The sequence below is a fragment of the Schistocerca gregaria genome, chromosome X (genome assembly GCF_023897955.1).
Source record: "Schistocerca gregaria isolate iqSchGreg1 chromosome X, iqSchGreg1.2, whole genome shotgun sequence".
NCBI classification, from domain to species: domain Eukaryota; kingdom Metazoa; phylum Arthropoda; class Insecta; order Orthoptera; family Acrididae; genus Schistocerca; species Schistocerca gregaria.
The window spans coordinates 287,345,578-287,367,565 of NC_064931.1; positions in this window are offsets into that span (position 1 = coordinate 287,345,578).

Below are 21,988 nucleotides of genomic sequence, written 5' to 3' on the forward strand. Positions count from 1 at the left end.
CGTTATACTCGTGTTGTGAAAAGTATGAATTTGTGATGGGCAGGAGAGTAGGACAAGAATTAGGAGGGAAATATAAAAGACATAAATTGTCTGATAGACACCTATACAGATACTCGAGGGGCCTAATTGGTTGAGACCGCGATGACTACGGTCGTGCAAGGACATTGTTTACTAATTCCTGCTGCAGCAGCGGCCAGCGAACGTGCCAGCAGTTTCTCGAATTTACCAGAAAGTAGCTTGTTTCGAATTTCCATCATGAAAATGCCCTGAAAACCAATACTTAAATTGGCTTTACAGTATGGCAACGAGCAGACTTCGATATCCGAAATATGTTAGAGGCTACATGAGAAAATTTAAGAGATCATGAATCTATATTTTTGCAAATATTGGTTGTGTTAAGTTAAATACCAATGAGACTGGCCCTCGAATTACCACTAATGAATGTGGTTTAGCGTGTTTCATTTGCATCAATGTAGAAGTCAGAAAGTGCCGATCACTAACGCTAATCCCCTACTCTGGCCTTGACTGAATTCACTCAGTCTCAACTTTCCTGCGTCCCGTAGAAGGTTAATATTTCCCTAGTCGCAATAATGGATATTGCATACTCACTAAGTGTTGGAGGGACGTGCACAATTTCATTGCCCGCAAAAATTCCCACAGGAATAATTCACTACCTCTTCGCTATCTGTCACCACGATACGTGAAACATATCGTCCACATTTCGCAGATGCAAAGCTCTCAACGTCCTCGCTATTTTCCACGCACCTGTGTGGTCCGCCGCGAGACGAGAGAGAGTAGAAATTTTTCGTTCTCAAAATGCTTTTATATAATAGAGATATCCCCACCATGTGGCGTTTGCGTCTCCCAGCATCTTCAGCCAACGGCCGTCTCGTTAGAGGTGAATTTACTTTTTTCTTGCCAGGTCGCCGCTAGCCTTGTTAAAGCCGTGCATCCACTTACCCTCGGTCCCAGCCGTATATACGTTAAAAGGGATAGTGTATTGTTCTGGCCTTATGCCTTTCTGCGCTGAAGCTCGGAGTTCTCTAGTTAAGTGGGGTTTTCCAATGCCATTAACCACCTGCTCGGTTCCTCTCCAGAATGCATTTCACTTTAACTTATATATGCACGCCCCTGTCTTTATATTTGTAGATATTGTTTTGTTAGTTTTCGGTACATGAGATTACTGCAATTGCTTTTTGTTGATAATGAAGTTTTCTGGGGATCTCATACTGTATTGTACTGTCGTTATGAACCGAGCTCATGTAAGGTCCGTAAAATCTGGACGCCTTACACATACCGTCCCTTCCGATTTAATTTTGTGCTGCTGTGACCAATGGTTCAGACATTGTTCTTTGCAGGGCAAAATTATAAGCTCAGATAATTTTAATTATTTTCCAACTACTGGTCTATCCTATGCTAGATGATTTCCTTTGAATATTCAAATTTTTTAATATGAAATGTATTGTTTTACACTGCATTTCCTATTTAGATTATAGTCCTTTATAGCAGTTCTTTGAATAATCTGACAACATTTTTCTCTCTAGTACTTGTGGTTAACTTTATCAAAATGGTTCATCCATCCTTTAGATTGTCATTCTACAATAACTTCGGGCGGTCCACAATTTCTCAAACATTCATGATATTAAAGATTATGAGAGATGAGTGAAGTTAAGGAAGTATTTGTTTCTCTTATCGCTATTCTCAACACGTAAATACTATACAAATATTACAATTCAGCCTCATAAACAGACATGTATTTATACATATAAAACAGTTAATATTTTTCCATAATACAAACTTTATATTCATTGACATTATTAATCATTAAGAACACATGTTTCCAAAATATACGCAAATTCTTATTTAGTTCGTATGGACATTTACAAATTACACATAAAATACAAAATATAAACATGGTACATTTATGAATATACTTTAACAATTTACAAATTGAATTACAAAATACAACTGAAACACATCAAGTACTGAATATTTATAGGCATCTCAACTCCTTGCTGAAGGAATTATCTTTTCCAGTTTTAAAAGTATTACAATGATCTTGTCACACTCATCACTTTCTTTCTTCATGCACTTTACACTTTGAACTTAGGGCTGGGTTTGTTTCCCGATGCTGCTGTCGATCAGTGGTGGTTGATGCTACTAGTCAGTTGTAGACTCTGCGCAGTGTTGCTGAAGATTGCCGACATTTACAGTTCTGAGTGTTTGATCATGAATTCCGTTATGTGTTCAATTCCATGCTGCATTGTTTTGATGACAAACTGCTCGTCCAAGGCAATGCCCTGATGTAATGCTATATGTGCCCTTGTCTTTTATTATCGTAACTGCAATCGAGGTTGATGAGTGTAGCCCCTCAACGATTTCTGCAGTGTGATGTTTGATGTCCCCATTATGCATACTCTGATTGATGATTTGACCGCCTTCGGTTGGTTCCTTGGTTGGAATTAAATAACTGCCACTGCTTTGTTGAATATTGCTTTCTGTGGATTCTGCCAAATCTCACACTGGTTTAAGTTATAGGATTTAGAAAGGAATCTTGCTGTCTTCTGCCCTCATCTTGGGACACTATCTTCTCTGCTTTATCTTCATGTCTTCTTTCTTGGAACTTGCAATTTATCAGGCACAGGGATAGGATATGTTATTCAGTGAAAGTTATTCAAAGGATTACCAATTAAGTTGTTATGAGATATGGCCAAGTTTGAATATATAACTTCAGAAGTAATGTGTCTATCTTCAGTTATCAGCTTCTATATTTGGTATTTTAGAGAAATATTTTTCCAGGCGGTTGTACTACGGAGCTGTTTGCAACGGTTTGCTATTCTTAGTCGCTTCTATCGTGTCGCTGCCGCTAATGGGGTCGTTTCACTTTCCTCACAGGTGTGCGTCCTTTGTCCCTTGCTGTTGCTGGTTCTCCCTGTCCTGCCGCTGTTGAGGAGAGGCGTGGGACAATATTCTTCAAATAAACCTGGCTCCGTCTCCTCACTAATGTGAAGCATGAGTCAGTAAATTCATTACTTCGTCTCCGGTTTGTCGCCAATGCTATTTTGTGGAATCGTATAACTTCTCACACTCGGACTCGTAGCTTCCTGTCGACTTTACACTTCTATCATCAACTTGTCTTCCTTCCCCAGATGATTGCAGTGATGTGGCTGTGCGTGTGTTCCCCGTTTCACCTACCACTACTTACACGTCTCTTTGTCTACATTTACAATGAATTTTACATCGAATAACTACATGAATAATACAATTAATATTTATATACGTGTGTGTTAGTACTTTACACAAAATTTATCACTTACTCCTTAAGTTATTTCATTTTATAATGGTTCCTTTACTTCGTGAATGAGCATGGATTGATGATATGTAGATTAGTTAGTTAGTTAGTACATCATGCTATCTGTTTTTTTTTTAACATTTTTTGACCTACTTTAACGATTTAAATGATTAGCATTATTGTGCTTATTTTTGAATAATTACGTTTTTGTCATTCGTCCTGTCTGCCTCTTGAGATCTGCTGTTACCTGAAACATATCTTCATTTTTCTGTATTATCTGTGATCCATTTATATTTTGTTTTAATGGCTAACTACTGTATGACCAATGCAAGAATTATCATTCATTATAAGTCCTAAGGTGGCTGACGTGATGTAGACCTGTAGTTTTTCCCGTTCTTGGGTTCATCAATTCTACTGCATTTGCATGAACCACTTTACTAATTAACATGGGTCCCTTATAAGCTGGACGAAATCTATGACATACCTGTTTTCCTTTATTAGATGATAAGTGAGGTTTAACAAGAACCAATTGACCCACAGTGAATACCTGCGTGGACACATCTCTTTCTGCTCTGAGCTTCCTTTTTGCAGTTGCTCGTTTTCGAGTGCTAATTTTATTATCTGCTGGAATGATAGTCTTCTGGATGAGAGGGAAATGTAGAACTTCTGTTACTCTACCCACTGGTCTTTCATTCTTGAGCACTGTGACTGGTGCTAAACGAGTAGTACTGTGTGGCGTTTCGTTAATAATAGTCTGTAAATGATATAAACTGGCATCCCATGAGGTATGTCGTGAACTACAGTACAGACGACACCATGTTCCAATATCCTTCATCGTTCGTTCTGCACAATTTGCGCTTGGTTTGTACCTGGATATGAAGATGGGTTTCATTTTACGTGTTTTTAAAGTTGCCAACCAAGGTTTAGATTTATATTGGGGCCCATTACCTGGAATCAAACTTTCAACATGCCCTACCTACTTGAGGAAATTACGTTGCAGTGCCTTACTGACCATAACACCAGTTGCACGTTTCAAAGAGGTCAAAGTGACACACTTTGATGTTAACTCTAAAACTACAGAGATAAACGTGTACCCATTCCTTGTCCTTGGTAACAGTCCCATCAAATCCGTTGCTGCTACATGTTTTAGTTTTTTCGGTATTATAGGTGATAATGGTAGTCTAGTCTGAAATGGAACATGTTTGGCTCGTTAGCAATCCTTACATTTTTTGAGTACTTGTCGAATACGTCTTACCATGTTGGTGAAATGTGCTATCTCTTTAAGTTTCGTAAAACATTTATTCGCCCCATAGTGTCTATTACTTGAGTGAGTGTACCACATACACTTGTTTACGAGATCATTATGAACACATACTAACCATAAACTTGTACTTGGGTCTCGACTGTAGAGCAGCACGTCATTCTTCAGTAAATAATGCTGACGAATGTCAAACGAGTTCTTGTCTTTCCACTTATGTTTGACCCTTAACACTTCTGGATCTTTGTTCTGTTCGTTTAAAGTGTTTGAGAAAGCTGTTGTTATGTAGTTTTCAAAAGGTACTCCTCTTATATAATATATACCAATTTGGTCTTCATCTGCACCGAACTTCGTGTTACTTGGGGTTGTACCATGTGGACACCGGTCCTGGGATGTGTTTCACAAAACTCATAGTCTTGCAAGATTAAAATCCACCTTGCTAGCCTACCATGTGGCAACTTTGCTGTGAGTAAAAACTGAAGAGCTTTATGATCTGTATATACAATAATTTTCCTCCCGAATAGAAAATTTCTAAACTTTTGGAAACTCCAGACTACCGCTGAAGCTTCCAACTCTGTAATGAAATAATTGCTCTCGATTTTTGTTAGGACCCGATTCGCAAATGCAATTTTTTTATGAGTTATCTGCTCATATTGTTCGTAGTGTTGAAATAATACTACGCCTAACCCAATCTTGGCGCTGTCTGTTGCCATACAAACATCTTGCGTAAGATCTGGGTGTGACAGTATCGGTGCTTCAGCTAAGGCCTTCTTCTACTTCTGAAATTCTTGTTCTGCAGTATCATCCCATATCCATGGAGTGTTTTTACCAGTTAAAGGGCATAATCGGGGTGTAGCTAGAGTGTCTATACAGATGAAACTTTTAAAAAACGTCATTAATCCCACGAAGTCTCTGAATGTCTTCCTATTAAATGGTGTTCCAAAATTTCTTGTTGCCTCTAATGTTTCTGGGTTCGGCTTTATTCCCAGTGCAGATATGACATATCCTAGGAAGTTTATGTGTTGTGTTCCAAATTTGGATTTTTCCTAGTTTACCGTTACTCCATGTTCTTAAAGTGTTTTCAGTAAAGTATCCAAAATTTCATTATGTTTCTCCCACGATGACTGCTATGAGGATGTCATCCACATAACATGTCAATCGCTCCTGTAACTCCTTAGTTAAAATACTTCCTAGACCTCGAGCAAAGGCTGCGAATGATATGTTCAGTTCGAAGGGGAGTCTTTAAAAACCCATAACACCCTCCATTAGCAGTAAATTCAGTAAATGTCCTACATTTTGGAGAAAATTCAATTTGCCAAAAGCTACTACGTACACCGAGTGATGAGAATACTTTTACATTATGAAATTTTTGGAGCAAATCTTCTAGTCTCTCTGGACGACCTGTTTCTGGAACTATGATTGAGTTAATTTGTCTTGAATCTAACACCAAACCTATCGTTCCATCCTTCTTTTCCACAACACGTAACGGGCTGTTATAAGTTGACGATACCTGTTCGATAACACCATGTTGTTCCATCTTATTTAACTCCAAGAATAATGCACGTCGGTAACTCAATTGGATGTCATATGGAGCTACTCTAAAAGGCTTATTGTCCTTAACCTCGAATCTGTATTGTAGATCTGTAATTTCTCTAGGTTTCGGTTCAAATACAATCGCATGCTTGCGTAGTATTCCATCTAATTCGAACATTTACTGATCTGTTAACCCCTCTAGACGTCGCATTTTTTTCTCGATCTCTGTGTGAATGTCTTCAAGTATTCCCAAATCTATAGGCCCTGATTCGTTTGCCCTTAGATATCGCGGGTTATCCTGACAAGCAATATCTCCATCTACTTGCATTTGTAACAGTGTATAATTTCTTCATGTCTCAGGTTTTCCTCGAATTTCCTCTGCCCATATCCAACACAACTTTATGTTGATTGAGGAAGTCAGCTCCGATAATCATATCGACTGACATCTTTGGTACTATGACAAAATTCGTTTCTATTACACGACCCTGGCAGTCAAATGCAACTATTGTCTGCCTTGTGACTTTCGACGAACGTCCCATAACTGGTCGGCGTACATTGACCTTCCATGCGTTTAACACTAATAAATCATTGTCACTATTGCAAGGATTGAATAACGGCTCTGATATTCCCGTTAATTCACTCCCACTTTCTACTATTGCGTTAACGACAATGCCCTTCACTGTTACACGAAGTATCGGACTTATCTCTGAAGTACTCCCGCCTTCGACTTCCTTTTAATATGTCCTCAATTACTTCGTAATTTAACCGATGTATGTATGTTTCTTCCGTCACAGCTGAATGTTTATGGGCATCCATGGTTGCGTCGTTTTCCATCAACATGTAATGGTCTTCATCGAGAGTTTGAGACGAAGTATTTCCCTTTTTTAAATTGTCCAACTTCAGTCTCGTTGCTTCTGGTTCATCTTCTACCGTAACCAATCTACATTTTAAATCATCATTTTCACACCTTGCTACTTCCGTTAAGTTTGTCTCCTCGTCCCATCCGCGTGATCGTGTTTAATTTGGATTTTAGAGCCTGGCAACAACGATAGTTCAGGTATACATGCCGGCGTCGCAAGCTGAAGATGAACAGATAGAGAAACTGTATGAGGATATTGAAAGGGTAATGCAGTATGTAAAGGGGGACGAAAATCTAATAGTCATGGGCGACTGGAATGCAGTTGTAGGGGAAGGAGTAGAAGAAAAGGTTACAGGAGAATATGGGCTTGGGACAAGGAACGAAAGAAGAGAAAGACTAATTGAGTTCTGTAACACGTTTCAGCTAGTAATAGCGAATACCCTGTTCAAGAATCACAAGAGGAGGAGGTATACTTGGAAAAGGCCGGGAGATACGGGAAGATTTCAATTAGATTACATCATGGTCAGACAGAGATTCCGAAATCAGATACTGGATTGTAAGGCGTACCCAGGAGCAGATATAGACTCAGATCACAATATAGTAGTGATGAAGAGTAGGCTGAAGTTCAAGACATTAGTCAGGAAGAATCAATACGCAAAGAAGTGGGATACAGAAGTTCTAAGCAATGACGAGATACGTTTGAAGTTCTCTAACGCTATAGATACAGCAATAAGGAATGCGCAGTAGGCAGCATAGTTGAAGAGGAATGGACATCTCTAAAAAGGGCCATCACAGAAGTTGGGAAGGAAAACATAGGTACAAAGCTGCGAAGAAGCCATGGGTAACAGAAGAAATACTTCAGTTGATTGATGAAAGGAGGAAATACAAACATGTTCCGGGAAAATCAGGAATACAGAAATACAAGTCGCTGAGGAATGAAATAAATAGGAAGTGCAGGGAAGCTAAGACGAAATGGATGCAGGAAAAGTGTGAAGACATCGAAAAAGATATGATTGTCGGAAGGACAGACTCAGCATACAGGAAAGTCAAAACAACCTTTGGTGACATTAAAAGCAACGCTGGTAACATTAAGAGTGCCGGCCGCGGTGGTCTCGCTGTTCTAGGCGCGCAGTCCGGAATCGTGCGACTGCTACGGTCGCAGGTTCGAATCCTGCCTCGGGCATGGATATGTGTGATGTCCTTAGGTTAGTTAGGTTTAAGTAGTTCTAAGTTCTAGGGGACTAATGACCACAGCAGTTGAGTCCCATAGTGCTCAGAGCCATTTGAACCATTTTTTTAACATTAAGAGTGCAACGGGAATTCCACTGTTAAATGCAGAGGAGAGAGCAGATAGGTGGAAAGAATACACTGAAAGCCTGTATGAGGGTGAAGATTTGTCTGATGTGATAGAAGAAGAAACAGGAGTCGATTTAGAAGAGATAGGGGATCCAGAATTAGAATCGGAATTTAAAAGAGCTTTGGAGGACTTACGGTCAAATAAGGCAGAAGGGATAGATAACATTCCATCAGAATTTCTAAAATCATTAGGGGAAGTGGCAACAAAACGACTATTCACGTTGATGTGTAGAATATATGAGTCTGGCGACATACCATCTGACTTTCGGAAAAGCATCATCCACACAATTCCGAAGACGGCAAAAGCTGACAAGTGCGAGAATTATCGCACAATCAGCTTAACAGCTCATGCATCCAAGCTGCTTACTAGAATAATATACAGAAGAATGGAAAAGGAAATTGAGAATGCGCTAGGTGACGATCAGTTTGGCTTTAGAAAAAGTAAAGGCACGATACAGGCAATTCTGACGTTACGAATAATAATGGAAGCAAGGCTAAAGAAAAATCAAGACACGTTCATAGGATTTGTCGACCTGGAAAAAGGGTTCGACAATATAAAATGGTGCGAGCTGTTCGAGATTCTGAAAAAAGTAGGAGCCAGCTATAGGGAGAGACGGGTCATATACAATATGTACAACAACCAAGAGGGAATAATAAGACTGGACGATCAAGAACGAAGTGATCGTATTAAGAAGAGTGTAAGACAAGGCTGTAGCCTTTCGCCCCTACTCTTCAATCTGTACGTCGAGGAAGCAATGATGGAAACAAAAGAAAGGTTCAGGAGTGGAATTAAAATACAAGGTGAAAGGATATCAATGATACGATTCGCTTATGACATTGCTATCCTGAGTGAATGTGAAGAAGAATTAAATGATCTGCTGAACGGAATGAACAGTCTAATGAGTACACAGTATGGTTTGAGAGTAAATCAAAGAAAGACGAAGGTAATGAGAAGTAGTAGAAATGAGAACAGCGAGAAACTTAACATCAGGATTGATGGTCACGAAGTCAATGAAGTTAAGGAATTCTGCTACCTAGGCAGTAAAATAACCAATGACGGATGGAACAAGGAGGACATCAAAAGCAGACTCGCTATGGCAAAAAAGGCATTTCTGGCCAAGAGAAGTCCACTAATATCAAATACCGGCCTTAACTTGAGGAAGAAATTTCTGAGGATGTACGTCTGGAGTACAGCATTCTATGGTAGTGAAACATGGACTGTGGGAAAACCGGAACAGAAGAGAATCGAAGCATTTGAGATGTGGTCCTATAGACGAATGTTGAAAATTAGGTGGACTGATAAGGTAAGGAATGAAGAGGTTCTACGCAGAATCGGAGAGGAAAGGAATATGTGGAAAACACTGATAAGGAGAAGGGACAGGATGATAGCACATCTGCTAAGACATGAGGGAATGACTTACATGGTACTAGAGGGAGCTGTAGAGGGCAAAAACTGTAGAGGAAGACAGAGATTGGAATACGTCAAGCAAATAATTGAGGACGTATGTTTCAAGTGCTACTCTGAGATTAAGAGGTTAGCACAAGAAAGGAATTCGTGGCGGGCCGCATCAAACCAGTCAGTAGACTGGTAAAGTTTTCTTTAACAGTACTTCACACTTACATTCTGGGGATTTGTCAGATTCTACATTAATTGTGTCTGTATTCGCACCCTGATTCAACTCTTTATTATATTTGTTCTCTGCCACTGACAGTCGTAGATTCAAATTTTCAGCTGTGTCGTCTTTCATTACGACGTTGTTTTCTGTGTCTAGTGTGATGATTACTTTGTCTCGGTAATACGGCCGTACTATGTCCTCATATGTGCCAAAATTGTATACCTTTGAATCTGATTTATCAGAATGTTCACCTACTTCATTATCAGGTTCGTTTTCCGATCCAGACGAAATATTTGCCCTGTTATTTTCCTCTCCATTATCGACTTTTTCTTCCCGATTTTGTTCGGTTTTTGCTATCCGCAACGCCTCAGACTGTTTCTGCTTTTCTTTCAAAGTTTTCTGGAAGCATTTTAGTAGATCTTGTAGCTTGTCGAACTTTTGATCAGGTGTACTTATCCGTACTTCCCTCCTTTTTCTGTGACCTATATTAGCCGTATCTTGTCGGTTAATCCTATCGTCTTGACGAATCGTAGCGTTACCGGTTACAACAGGATTTGTATTATCCTGCTGAAAATCATTTTTCTTCTGTGCAGAACCAAACATCTGCACCATATACATTAATGCTTCGTCATAATCAAATGGTTCATTACTAGGTGGTCGGAATTCATCCTCAACGTCAGTGTCAATCCACTCTATCTCGTCTCAACACTTCAGTTGTGACTTCTTCCCTATTCGTAGTATCTGTACGGATACCTTTGATCTTTCTGTAGTTCCTGTTCTTAATTCCGATTCTTGTACATCACACCTAATCCTATTTATTGCTGCGGTAGCCTTGTTTCTGCAGAAAGTGTATTATCTGCTTGAACTCCTGCGATACCTATCGTTAGTCAATCCTCACGATTCCCAGGATTTGGTGGTCGTAATTCAACCTCCGTCTGTTGTTCGTTTCTCCGGTACCTGCGCGAAGTATTTGCGCGTGCCTGTACTCTCGCACCACTTCCCCATCTGCTTTCTCTCCAGGGACCTGGCGATCCCTGATTAAAATCAGTCTGTCGGTTATCCCGAGTTCTCCACTTCCCATTCCTATTTACATCTATATTCTGCCTGTTTCAACCATTATTAAAACCATATCAACTACGATGTGGTCTAGTGTTTCCACTACTCCCATTTCCGTAATAATTCCCATTTCGTCTAGAATTCAGTCCCAATACCGGCATGCCATTGCTACCATTATTATTATTATTATTCCCTTTACTGTTATTTGTTCTTTCAAAATTATTCTGTCCTGAATCGCGACGTCTTTGAGCGTCATTGTCGTTTTCATACATGAAGTCTACTTCTCTCAAAACACCTTTGAAAGTTTCTACATTATCGCCACGACGTCCTATCAAGGCTTGTTGATACTTACTTGGCACTTTCGTTTTGCATATTTGAATCAATTCTCCATCGCTATATGGGTTATCTAAGTATTGGTTCCTTTTAGCCATGTACTCAAGGAATTAGACTGCAGTTTACTCACGCGAATTTTCGGATGAGACATTTTGTAATAATGCATATTTTATTCTCATCGGAGCCTACAGTGACCAATATCTTGCTATAAAGGTAGCTCTAAACGAATCATACGAATCGGAAGTTTCCGCTTTCTTTCGCATAGTTTCAACAACATATGTGCACAAAAGAAATCTAACTTACGTTTCAATGGCTAATGTGTCGGTATTCCTACTTTAAATTGTTCAATAAATGTGCGAAGGTGGAGAATATTTGCATCTTCCTTATATATATTTCCACACTGTAAGGAAGCGGTTATCATCGAAACCTCACCCTTCTCTCTGTGATGTACCTTCTGTGTTTTTAGGACTGGAATTCTGTCCTAGGTTTACATCAAATCTACGCAAACGTGTGTAACTTGGTTCATTCTGTGTCATTTGTGTCGTAGAACCACTTGCAGATCTCATTGCGCAATATGCGTGCATAACGCCTGCTATCGGCTCTGAATATTGACGTGTAAGCAATTCTGGCTCGTTAGACGCCGTACTGCAACCCGTCGATATTCATCCTATAGGTTGTGGCGTTGCGTAACGCGTCTCTACGGTTTTATCAGTGTATGCCACGATTTGTGCTTGACGTACTGAACCTTGCTGTGGTCCAAATCCACACTGTTCCCTACGGTTACCGTGATGTTCTGTCATACGCTAGTTTGGACTAATTTCCCGTTCTCGGTTTGCCGTTTCGGACTGACATACACATCTGCCTTTCCGTCTTACGTCACACATAATTTCGCGGACGCTTTCTATCGTATTACCGACAACTATTGATTTTGCAGTATTCACACTAGTATCTACCGATACTAAAGTGGATTCTGTCGTCGTTTGCGAGTCCTCACTAACACTTTCTACGTCACCTCGACTTTCTATCGAACGTAAAACTTCCGATATCAGCCGTTGAAACTGATGTTCGTTTTTCTCCTGTATTTTTAAAATACTAGCATCGAATTTCTTTATTGCTGCTTCTGTCGTTCTTTTGTGAGACGTCACCTCAGCAATAACAGGTTTTGCTTTTGTCGTCGCTTTGATGGCAAAAGCTTCGACCTGTCGTTTAACCGTTTTAACACTTTGTTGCGCAACTTCACGTAACGTAATCATGTCTGTTTGGACAGTGTCAGTGTCTGTTCTCAGTTGTTTGTGCCCTGTAACGAGCACTTGAAGATTTATTTGTGCTTCCTTAGCTTCAGTTCGCGTTTGATTTAATTGGCCTTGAATATTAATATTCGATTTTTTTTTATTTCCCTGTTAGTTTCTTTCAACCCCAATGTTATGGGCCCATCTAGCTCTTTTTCCCCTTTTGTTATGTGCCCTTCTATACGTCTTTCTCATTCCTGAGATTTTTGTAATAAACGCTGCAACATTCCAAATATATTTGCGTTTTCATCTACACCATATTCGCCTGTTTCCATGTGATATAACCGTTCCCTATCTCGTTTTTCGTGAACCGTTTCCTTCGCTTCCGAACATAATGTGGGATCACTAACACACATTCTTTCACGCAGTTGCGAGCCTGACTGATTCAAAATGGTTACGTTTGATTCAAAATGCTGTAAATTACTATCTGCAGACTCAGCGTCTGATTCATTAGCAACCCAGTTCTTTCTACGTATTTTGTCTCGTGTTGTTCACGCTTATCTGCCTGTTGCGTGTCAAACTCGATGCTGTCAAGATTTTCCATAACTTCTCTTTGTCTTGATCTATTATTTTCTGCCATTTTTTAGCGTTCCTCTAAGCGTTGCTCTTGCCGAATTTTTAGAAGCAGACTACGCGTTAACATCTGATCATAAGACTTGATTCTACCACAAAATGTCATCCATGGTCCTATATTCAATCCGTTTCCTTGTATTTTATAGCCTTTTAGTTACTGGAGTCGAGACAGAACTGAACACAACCCAGTTCAACGATGTGTTGCGCCAGCAAATAAGAAATACATGAATTCTATCTACACTTCCTACACACTTGAGTCAGATTTACATTTACATTTTTCTCCCTCCAACTTGAGTCAGCTTATTATTTGGAAGGATTACGTATTTTGTACCTATCAAAAGCAAATCCTCAATCTATCATAACACTGTAATTTCGCATCCTGGCAGACATCTCCATGTGTAAGATATGCGCGCAAATGGACAAAACATCTGAATTGTTTTCTCAAGCCCACGGTGTTAAAAAGACAGTCTATATAAATATGAATCTGGCCCTGTAAGGCAGCTAATATTACGTGAGGATCATAACAAATTAATTAGAGGTGCTGCTGTCATGTAAATAGAATGCATGAATTAATAAAAGTGAAAGTTTAGAATCTATTCTAGAGAGGCAAACCAGCTGTTCCCTCTTTCATTTTACATATAATTTATCAACTGTGCTTTCAGGGGTCAAGTCATACATAACAATCATATTCAATTACTTTCAACACTCAATAGCAAAATATTTAACTCTTGGACATACTGAATTGGCAACTATTAAATTGTTAACTCTACAAATGAAAATTTTATCACAGGCAAGAATGATCAAAAATCTTCATCTATTAAATTTACTTCTACCGATATCGTAGCTGGTCAATGCACTAAGCTGGTGGAGAATAAATTTTCCTTTTAAACCAATTAAAAAACTCTCATATACTCCATGTGAGACTATGTTAGTCTCCTAGCTTTTGATATTCAAAGATCAAAGCATATGCAGGTTGCAGTGAGCAAAATCTCGACTCAAGATTTACTGTGGCCTAATGCCCGATGGTACTTTACCAACTGGGATCTGCAACGGAGTTGTCTCCAGACTGGATCTGAAACGCTAATTCCCTGCTCTGGCCTTGACTGAATTTACTCAGTCTCAACTTTCCTGCATTCTGTAGAACGTTAATGTTTCCCTAGTTGAAATAGTGGCTATTGCACACTCGCTAAGGGTTGGGGCGATATGCACAATTTCATTGCCCGCAAAAATTCTCACAGGAATAATTAACTACCTCTTTGCTATCTGTCGCCACAATACGTGAAGCATATCGTCTACACTTTGCATATGTAAAGCTCTCAACAATCTCACTGTTTTCCACACACTTGTGCTGTCCGCCACGAGACGCGAGAGATGTAGAAATTTTTAGTTCTTAAATGCTTTTATATAATGAAAATTTCCCCACCATGCCGCATTTGTGTGGCCCCGCTGTCTCGTTAGAGGTGAATTTTTAATTTTCTTGCTGGGTCGCCGCTAGCCTTGTTCAAGCCGTTGCGCCACTTACCCACTGTCCCAGCTGTCTTTACGTTAAAAGGAATAGTATGTTGTTCTGGTCTTATGCCTTTCTGTGCTGAAGCTCTGCGTTCTATTTTTAAGTGAGGTTTTCCAATGGCATTAACCACCTGCTGGGTTCGTCTCCAGAATGCGTTCCACTTTAACTTATTTATGCATGCCCCTGTACTTATTATGGTAGATATTGTTTTGTTAGTTTTCGGTACATGAGATTACTGCAATTGCTTTTTGTTGATAATGAAGTTTTCTGAGGATCTCATACTATATTGTACAGTCGTTATGGACTGATCTCATGTAAGGTCTGTAAAATCCAGACGCCTTACAGTATCTTGTAGCCTCTTGAGCAATACCCATTCGAGGAGCCTCCCCAGCATTGGTAGAAGACTGACTGGGCGATAACGGTTCGGAAGTGAGTCCTTTCTCAGTTTCGGCAGTAGCACCATCTTTCGCCGTCTTCCACACCACTGGTAAACATCAATGTCGAAGAAAACTGTTGACAGTTCTTCTGATTAGGACCAGCGGCTTCCTGGGAAGATATTTTAAGTCTTCATTGGTGGTGGAGTCGTGTCCCGGCGACTTGTTGGCCGTTTTAGCGATGAGATTTTTTAATTTCCGCTGGTATGAAAAACTGTGGCTGACATGCCACAGCACTGACGCTGCTCCTCGTCATGTAGGAATTCGTCATCTTGTGCTGTTGGAGGTGGAGTTATCATCTGGCACTGATATGCTCGGCATATAGTTCTGCTTGTGACAGTGGGTCATATATCAGACCATCTACGGTATGCACTGCTCATTTTGGTGGTTTTTGCTGATGCAGGTTCTTCACCACTTGCCATTCGCCACGTTTCATAGCAAGAAGTCTGACATCTTGGTTTCCCAGACTTTCTGACGCCATTCTGTGACACATCTGTGGGTTTCCCTGTTCTGTTGGTACATCGGTCTCCTATCTTCAGGATTGCTGAAGTGGACCCACCACCTCCAGAAGTACTTCCTTTGTGTTTTTATGGCTTGAAATCGTGGCAGACATGCTTCAATGTTGATCTCTGGTTGCAAAATTCGTGTTGTTGACCAGCGTTTCGTGGTTTGGACTAACGTCTATACCATTGCCTTGATGGTGCCGCACGATGGCACGTCTTATGTTGGCCCAGCGTTGTTGTCCAGAAAACGTTGAAACTGTGCCCAGTCTGTCAGCCTTGTGCTATGTAGCGACAGTGGGATGTGTGCCTTCTCCAGTATTCCTATTACCGGCCTGTGATCTGATGGTAAGTCATTCGAGGTTGACGTTGACATTTTTGAGAGCCGCTATGTCAAGGACATCTGTTTACTAGTGGGCAAAAGGTGGCATTCCCGTCACAGTAATGTTTACGTCCTCTTCCAAACAGAATAATTGTTGAGCGTTTGGATTCGTTTTTCTCGCATTCCAAAAAGTGTGCTTGCTATATGTGATCTGAGGCTTTCCCTGCGAATGTGCTGTATCCAAGGTTCTCGGGTGTCCAGCCGGATCCGATCGTCGAAGTTCCACGATATATCGGCGAATAACCGTTCCGCCATCATCAGGTGGTGATGATGGAATGATCTGTCTGCGCTGTGTCCGTGGTATTTATGTCCGCGGGGTCCAGAGTTGTACTCCAGCGCGGACGGCCGGCGAGGCGCCGCACGGTGGGAGGGGTGGGGGTAGCTGCAGCCACACCCGGTGGTAGGCGCAGTTCATCTCCGTCCGCCGTGGCGGAAGGAGCGTCTACTCGCGCCGTTGCTCTTTCATGGTGTTTAATAATGGTTTCCAGGCCTTGCTAAGTTGAAACCCGGTGTCCCTGTTGATGACGTTATCTGTTACCCGAATTTCTATGGCCTCCTTGTAGATACTGTTCCAGTAGGCACTTGTGGCCGTCAGGATTTTTGTCTCTTCGAATTTCGCTGTATGTCCGGTTTCAATGCAGTGTTCTGCTATGGCCGAATGGCTGGGTTGGCGTAAGCGGGTGTGACGTTCGTGTTCCTTGCATCGGTCCTCGACCGTGCGAACTGTTTGGCCGATGTAGGATTTTCCACAGCCGCAGGGGATTTCGTATACGCCAGCTTTCTTAAGGCCTACGTCATCTTTTGCCGTTCCTAGTAGGTCACGAATCTTTGCTGGTGGTCGGAAGATTGTGTCAATCTTGTGTCGCCTTAACAGTCTCCCTATTTTTGACGACACGTTGCCAGCAAACGTCAGAATGGCCAGAGCTTGCTCCTCTTCTTCGGGTTGTTTTTCATCTCGATTCTTGCTGCACTTCTGTTGTCGGAAAGCCCTTCGGATTTGGCGGTTGCCATACGCATTCTTGCGGAAGACGGTCTCCAGGTGTTTGAGTTCCGTTGGCAACAGCCGAGAACCTTGGATACAGTGTGCTTGCTGTTGACGTCGCCTCCAGCAGTACCACGTGGAAACGGATGGTCACGTACATCTTCAGGGAATAAGTGCCTGTTCGAACTGAGGTATGCAACATCACATGTGATGTTTTCTATGGCGTTCGCGAAGGTGACTCTTGTATTTTCCAATTGTCATAGCCTTGTTAGCTGCTCCTGATGGCGAATTTCTTTTTTGAGTAGGATGGCAGTGCCACCTTCTCTTTGACCGACCTCATCTGTACAGTACACGTGCATGTGCTGTATGTGGAACTGTGTCGACTACCTTAAATTCGTCTTCATAATGAGTGCAGCGTCAGTCCTGTGGTCCTGTGACGTGTCAGGAAGTAAGTTACTTCTGTCTTCGTTTTGACACGATTCGCATTTCATTTGCAGATCCTGAGGTGCGTTGTGGTCCATTCGAGGGAGAAACAAATGCTTTGATAAAATTCTCTACCAACGAGACAATTGTGTTCAGTTTTTGATGCAGTGAGGTAAGTAGTGAGACGATAGCTGTGATGGCTTGTGTGATGGGGTCCTTGGTGAACGTCGCTGGATCTCTGGAGGGTCGTAGAAGACGTGGGGATGCCACATCAGCGTAAGTCTGTGAACGTCGTTGTGTTTGCGAGTCGGGCCGTGTTGGTGTTGGCAATTGTGTAGCCAGGTGTGACGTCACTGTTTTGATCACTGTCGAGACCTGTCTTTGTACATTGTCGTGTTGCGCTTCCTGCCTGGTATTTTTGGTGACAAGGTCTCCTGTCTTTGTGGCTGATGGGTGGGCTTCATTTCGTACTTCCTCAGAAGCGCTTGGTATGTTTCGCACCCGCGGTAGGTCGTAGGATGGCCCTTTCTGCTACTGGCGCATGAATGTTTCTCTATTTTTTGGTACTTCGTAGTCCACTGATTAGTGATGGCCGCCACATCGGACACATCTTGGTGGGAGGCAGCAGTAATGGCCGTATGTTCCCGCCTTTGGTATAGCTTACACTGGACTGGGCCTCCCTCGGAGTTTTAAGTTTCTACATGCACTCTCGTGTAGAGGACTTCAGATCGTAAATCCTATGGTTATCATTTCCGTTCGGTAGCAGTACGCAATACGCCGATTGCGGAACGAGTTTCTTGGCTTTGTCGCCTCTCTTGTTATACTCATATACATCGATGACGTTGTAGCCTTTTTCTCGTGGGGCTTTGACGTCTTTTTCCTCAGGAATCTGTTCTGGCAGTAATTTAAATGATGGCTTTGAGCTTCTTGTCCTCCGGAGATTTGTCGGTGAAAAAATGGATGTCGCCGTCGGCGCAAAAGGACATTGTCTTTTGTTAGTCTGCGAACGTGTCGATGTGGTATTTTATTCGGTCCGGTTGGTAAATGGCCTTCAGGCAGCAGTCAAGAATCCAGTTGACCGCCCGTGTGTGGCAAATTGTCACCAATGGTTTGAGGCGTTTCGTTTCTCAGTCGCTGTTGTTCGCTCTGGTTCCTGGACATCTATGAATGGCGCCACTGGTGGCGCAGTCACTTGGTATCTGTTCATCGTCTCTGTCTTGTCAACGCGTCGTTTGCGTGTAGTTCTTCTGTACTCCTTTTGTAGTGCCTCTTATACTTAACATTAGTAAAGTCGTTCTCTTCTTCCTGGAAGAGTGTAACATCGTCATCAGAGAACTAGTGGTACACCTCTACTTCTTCTGTTGTGAATGATCGGCGATCGTCATCAGGGGACGGTTCCTCCTGCAGCTGCTCTTGTATGGAGCTAGCGGGTGGCACAGAATATGTTTTCTCGATGGAACTGTGCAGTTTTCCTCCACTGTGAAGTCCATTCTGCTGTCGTTATCTAGTTGCATCGTGATATCCTCGGTCATGAGAAGGCTTGGGTCGACGAAACCATGGCTAGCGGCTGAGTTGGCTACTCGTCTGTGTCGGTAACAGTTTGCTCTGTTGGTGCTGTTGGGGAGAAGTGACGTCACGGGAACTACCAGCGGCCGTGGGTGGGTGTAAAACAGTAGCTGTTGCCGAGTTTGTCATACTCGAGGGTCTTCACGCCTTTGCCCTGGTCGTCGTAACTGGATGGGCGGAAGCGGCCAGCGGCAGGGCAAGCACCGACGACCTGTGGTCGGCAGACTCCTGCGCGACCGAGGCAGCTACATCAGCTGAGCACGCTCCGCTCTCTTTCCTCTGTAGCTTTGCGCGCCCGACTGACTGCCTTCTGGCTGTAAGCATTACCTATTAAAGGGTAGACACAGATATCTCTCTGGGAACTACGTCACTACGCTATATGTTGGCGGACGGCGTTGAAACCATTATCAGTGCACCTACTGTCTCCCAGTCGCCGTCATCGGATCAAAATCGACGTCGTCTTTCCAGGTGTACTAAATTCTTTTTCAGTAGTGTATTATCTCATCAAAGGAAATAAGAGAGCAAAAAGTAAAATAATCATCAAGTTGTTTGATGAATCTCTGACAATCTACAACAAGTAAAATACCATACAGACCTGCAAGCCGAAACAGAAATTTATTCACATTTTCAGAGGAACATTGCACGCAACATAACATCCTGTACCAGCTCCACGGACACGGAAGCAAAATTAGAAAAATTTAACATCAAGTTCAAGCAACAGTCGGAAAGAAACCGAAGTAGATAGCTTTACGATGTCACTGCGCACCGACCAAGGTTTACCTCGGTTTGTAGTACTTGACTGGTCAACAGCTAAGCGTTATCTATTTCTACCTCACGCGTCAGGCAAAATTGTCGGTATTCAAGACAGTAGCAGCTTAAACATCATCTCATAAAGTCACTAATGTCTTCTTTCAAGATACGGGCACGGGTTTGAAAGAAGAATATAAAGTCTATTCTCCTATAGGACCTGTGACCGTATCGCGCAATCGCAGTATCAGGACAGCCTATGTTCAAAATTCCCATCAAATACCATGATATTACATTCTTAATTTGGAACAGCAGAACGAAATTTCCATTTGAAACTTCCTGACAGATTAAAAAACTGTGTGCTGCACCGGGACTCAAACCCCAGAACTTTGTCTTTCGCGGACGAGTGTTGTATCAACTGAGCTACCCGCATACGACTCATGACCCGTTCTCACAGAAGTTCAGCATCTCCTACCTTCCAAACTTCACATAAGTTCTCTTGCGAAACTGGGGGAGGGGGGGGGGGGGGACTAGCACTTCTCGCAGGAGAGATAATACTGAGATAGTCACAGCGTTGGGGATTGCTTCCCAAATGAACTTCTACTCGGCGACTGTGTCTGCGCTAGTATGAAACTTCGTGGTAGATTAAAACCGCGGATCAGACTGCGATTTGTGCCCGGGAAATTCGTCTTTCGAGGGAAGTGCTGTCTTATCTGAGCTCCCCGATCTTTCTGTGTACATTAAGCATTTCTACCTGTCTCCTTATGAGAGTATGCCCAGCACGGCCCAACATGGTCATTTTGATGGTCCAGGTGTTATGGTACGAGGAGGCATAATGTTACATGGGCGTACTGACCGCAAAGTCTTTGAACACGATACAGCCATCGGTCAGCATTATTGTGACTCTGTACTCCTTCTCCATGTACGTCTTTTCAGATGTGAGTTCTGCCCTGAATGACAATACGCGACCGAATCGAACTGCGGAGGTGGAAGAGCTCTTGGATCGAGAGAATATTCAGCGAATGGACTGGCCTGCCTATTTTCCCGACCTATATACCCTCGGGCATGTGTCGGATGAATTGTGAAGACATGGTGTAACACTCCCACGTCCTCCAACGACCACCCAGAAGTTGTTAATCTCGATGGTGGAGGAATGGAACGGCCTACTTGAAGAACTCCTTACCAACCTTGTGGCCAGCATGGGAGCACGTTGCAGAGCAAACACTGGCGTCCGAGGTGATCACACACCATATTAAGAACCACGTCCTGCCTTTTGTAATATCTAGAGGACCAACATGAATACTGTTGACTTAGGGCTGTTGGCCAATCAAGTGCCAGTAACGGATGTATGCCTTGACCGGTATGCAGTCACGTCCCGAGGCTTTCTACATCTCTGTCTTTTTCGCTGTTGCTTGGACTTAAGAGAATGTTAAATTTTTCTATCTTTGCTTCCTTGTCACTGGGGCTGATACAAGGTGTTGTATTGGACGCAATGTTACGCTGAGAATTTAAATAAACTGTATTTCAATACAAAGTGTTATTTCTGTTCGGCTCATTGCGTATTTCTTTCATTTATCTTCTATAGTACACTGCAACAGTTCAGATGGTTCAAATCGCTCTGAGCACTATCGGACTTAACTTCTGAGGCCATCAGTGCCCTAGAACTTAGAACTACTTAAACTTAACTAACCCGAGGACATCACACACATCCATGCCCAAGGCAGGATTCGAACCTGCGACAGTAGTGGTCGCGCGGTTCCAGACTGTAGCGCCTAGAACCGCTCGGCTACCCCGGCCGGCACTGTTTTGTTTCATTCAGTGTGTGGTCCATCGTTCATCGAGCTATGTGCGAAGTTACTTTCGTCCGTAAGTTTTGCTCACCAGTGTAGATAACTTTTCGCTCCCTGTATTTTGTCGTAGCTACCATCAGAATTTCAAAGACTTTAGTCCAGGCAGTACTGTCATTAATTCCTGTCAATATACAAATTGTATAACCATGGCTTTTATTTCCTTCAGTCACCTTATATGAAGGGTCGTAGAGTCGTGTAGTTTCATTAGTTCTTACATTTCTCTGGAATTCAAACTGATCTTCCCCGAGGTTGGCTTCTATCAGTTCTTCTAATTTTCCCTAAGTAATTCGTGTGTTTTGCAAACAAGACTTATTCAAATCATGTCTAATAGTTCGACAATATTCTTATGTGACAGCACTTATCTTCTTTTGAATAGTTGTTGTGAGATTCCTCTTTAAGTCTGGGCCTATTTCGCCGGCTGATGTATCT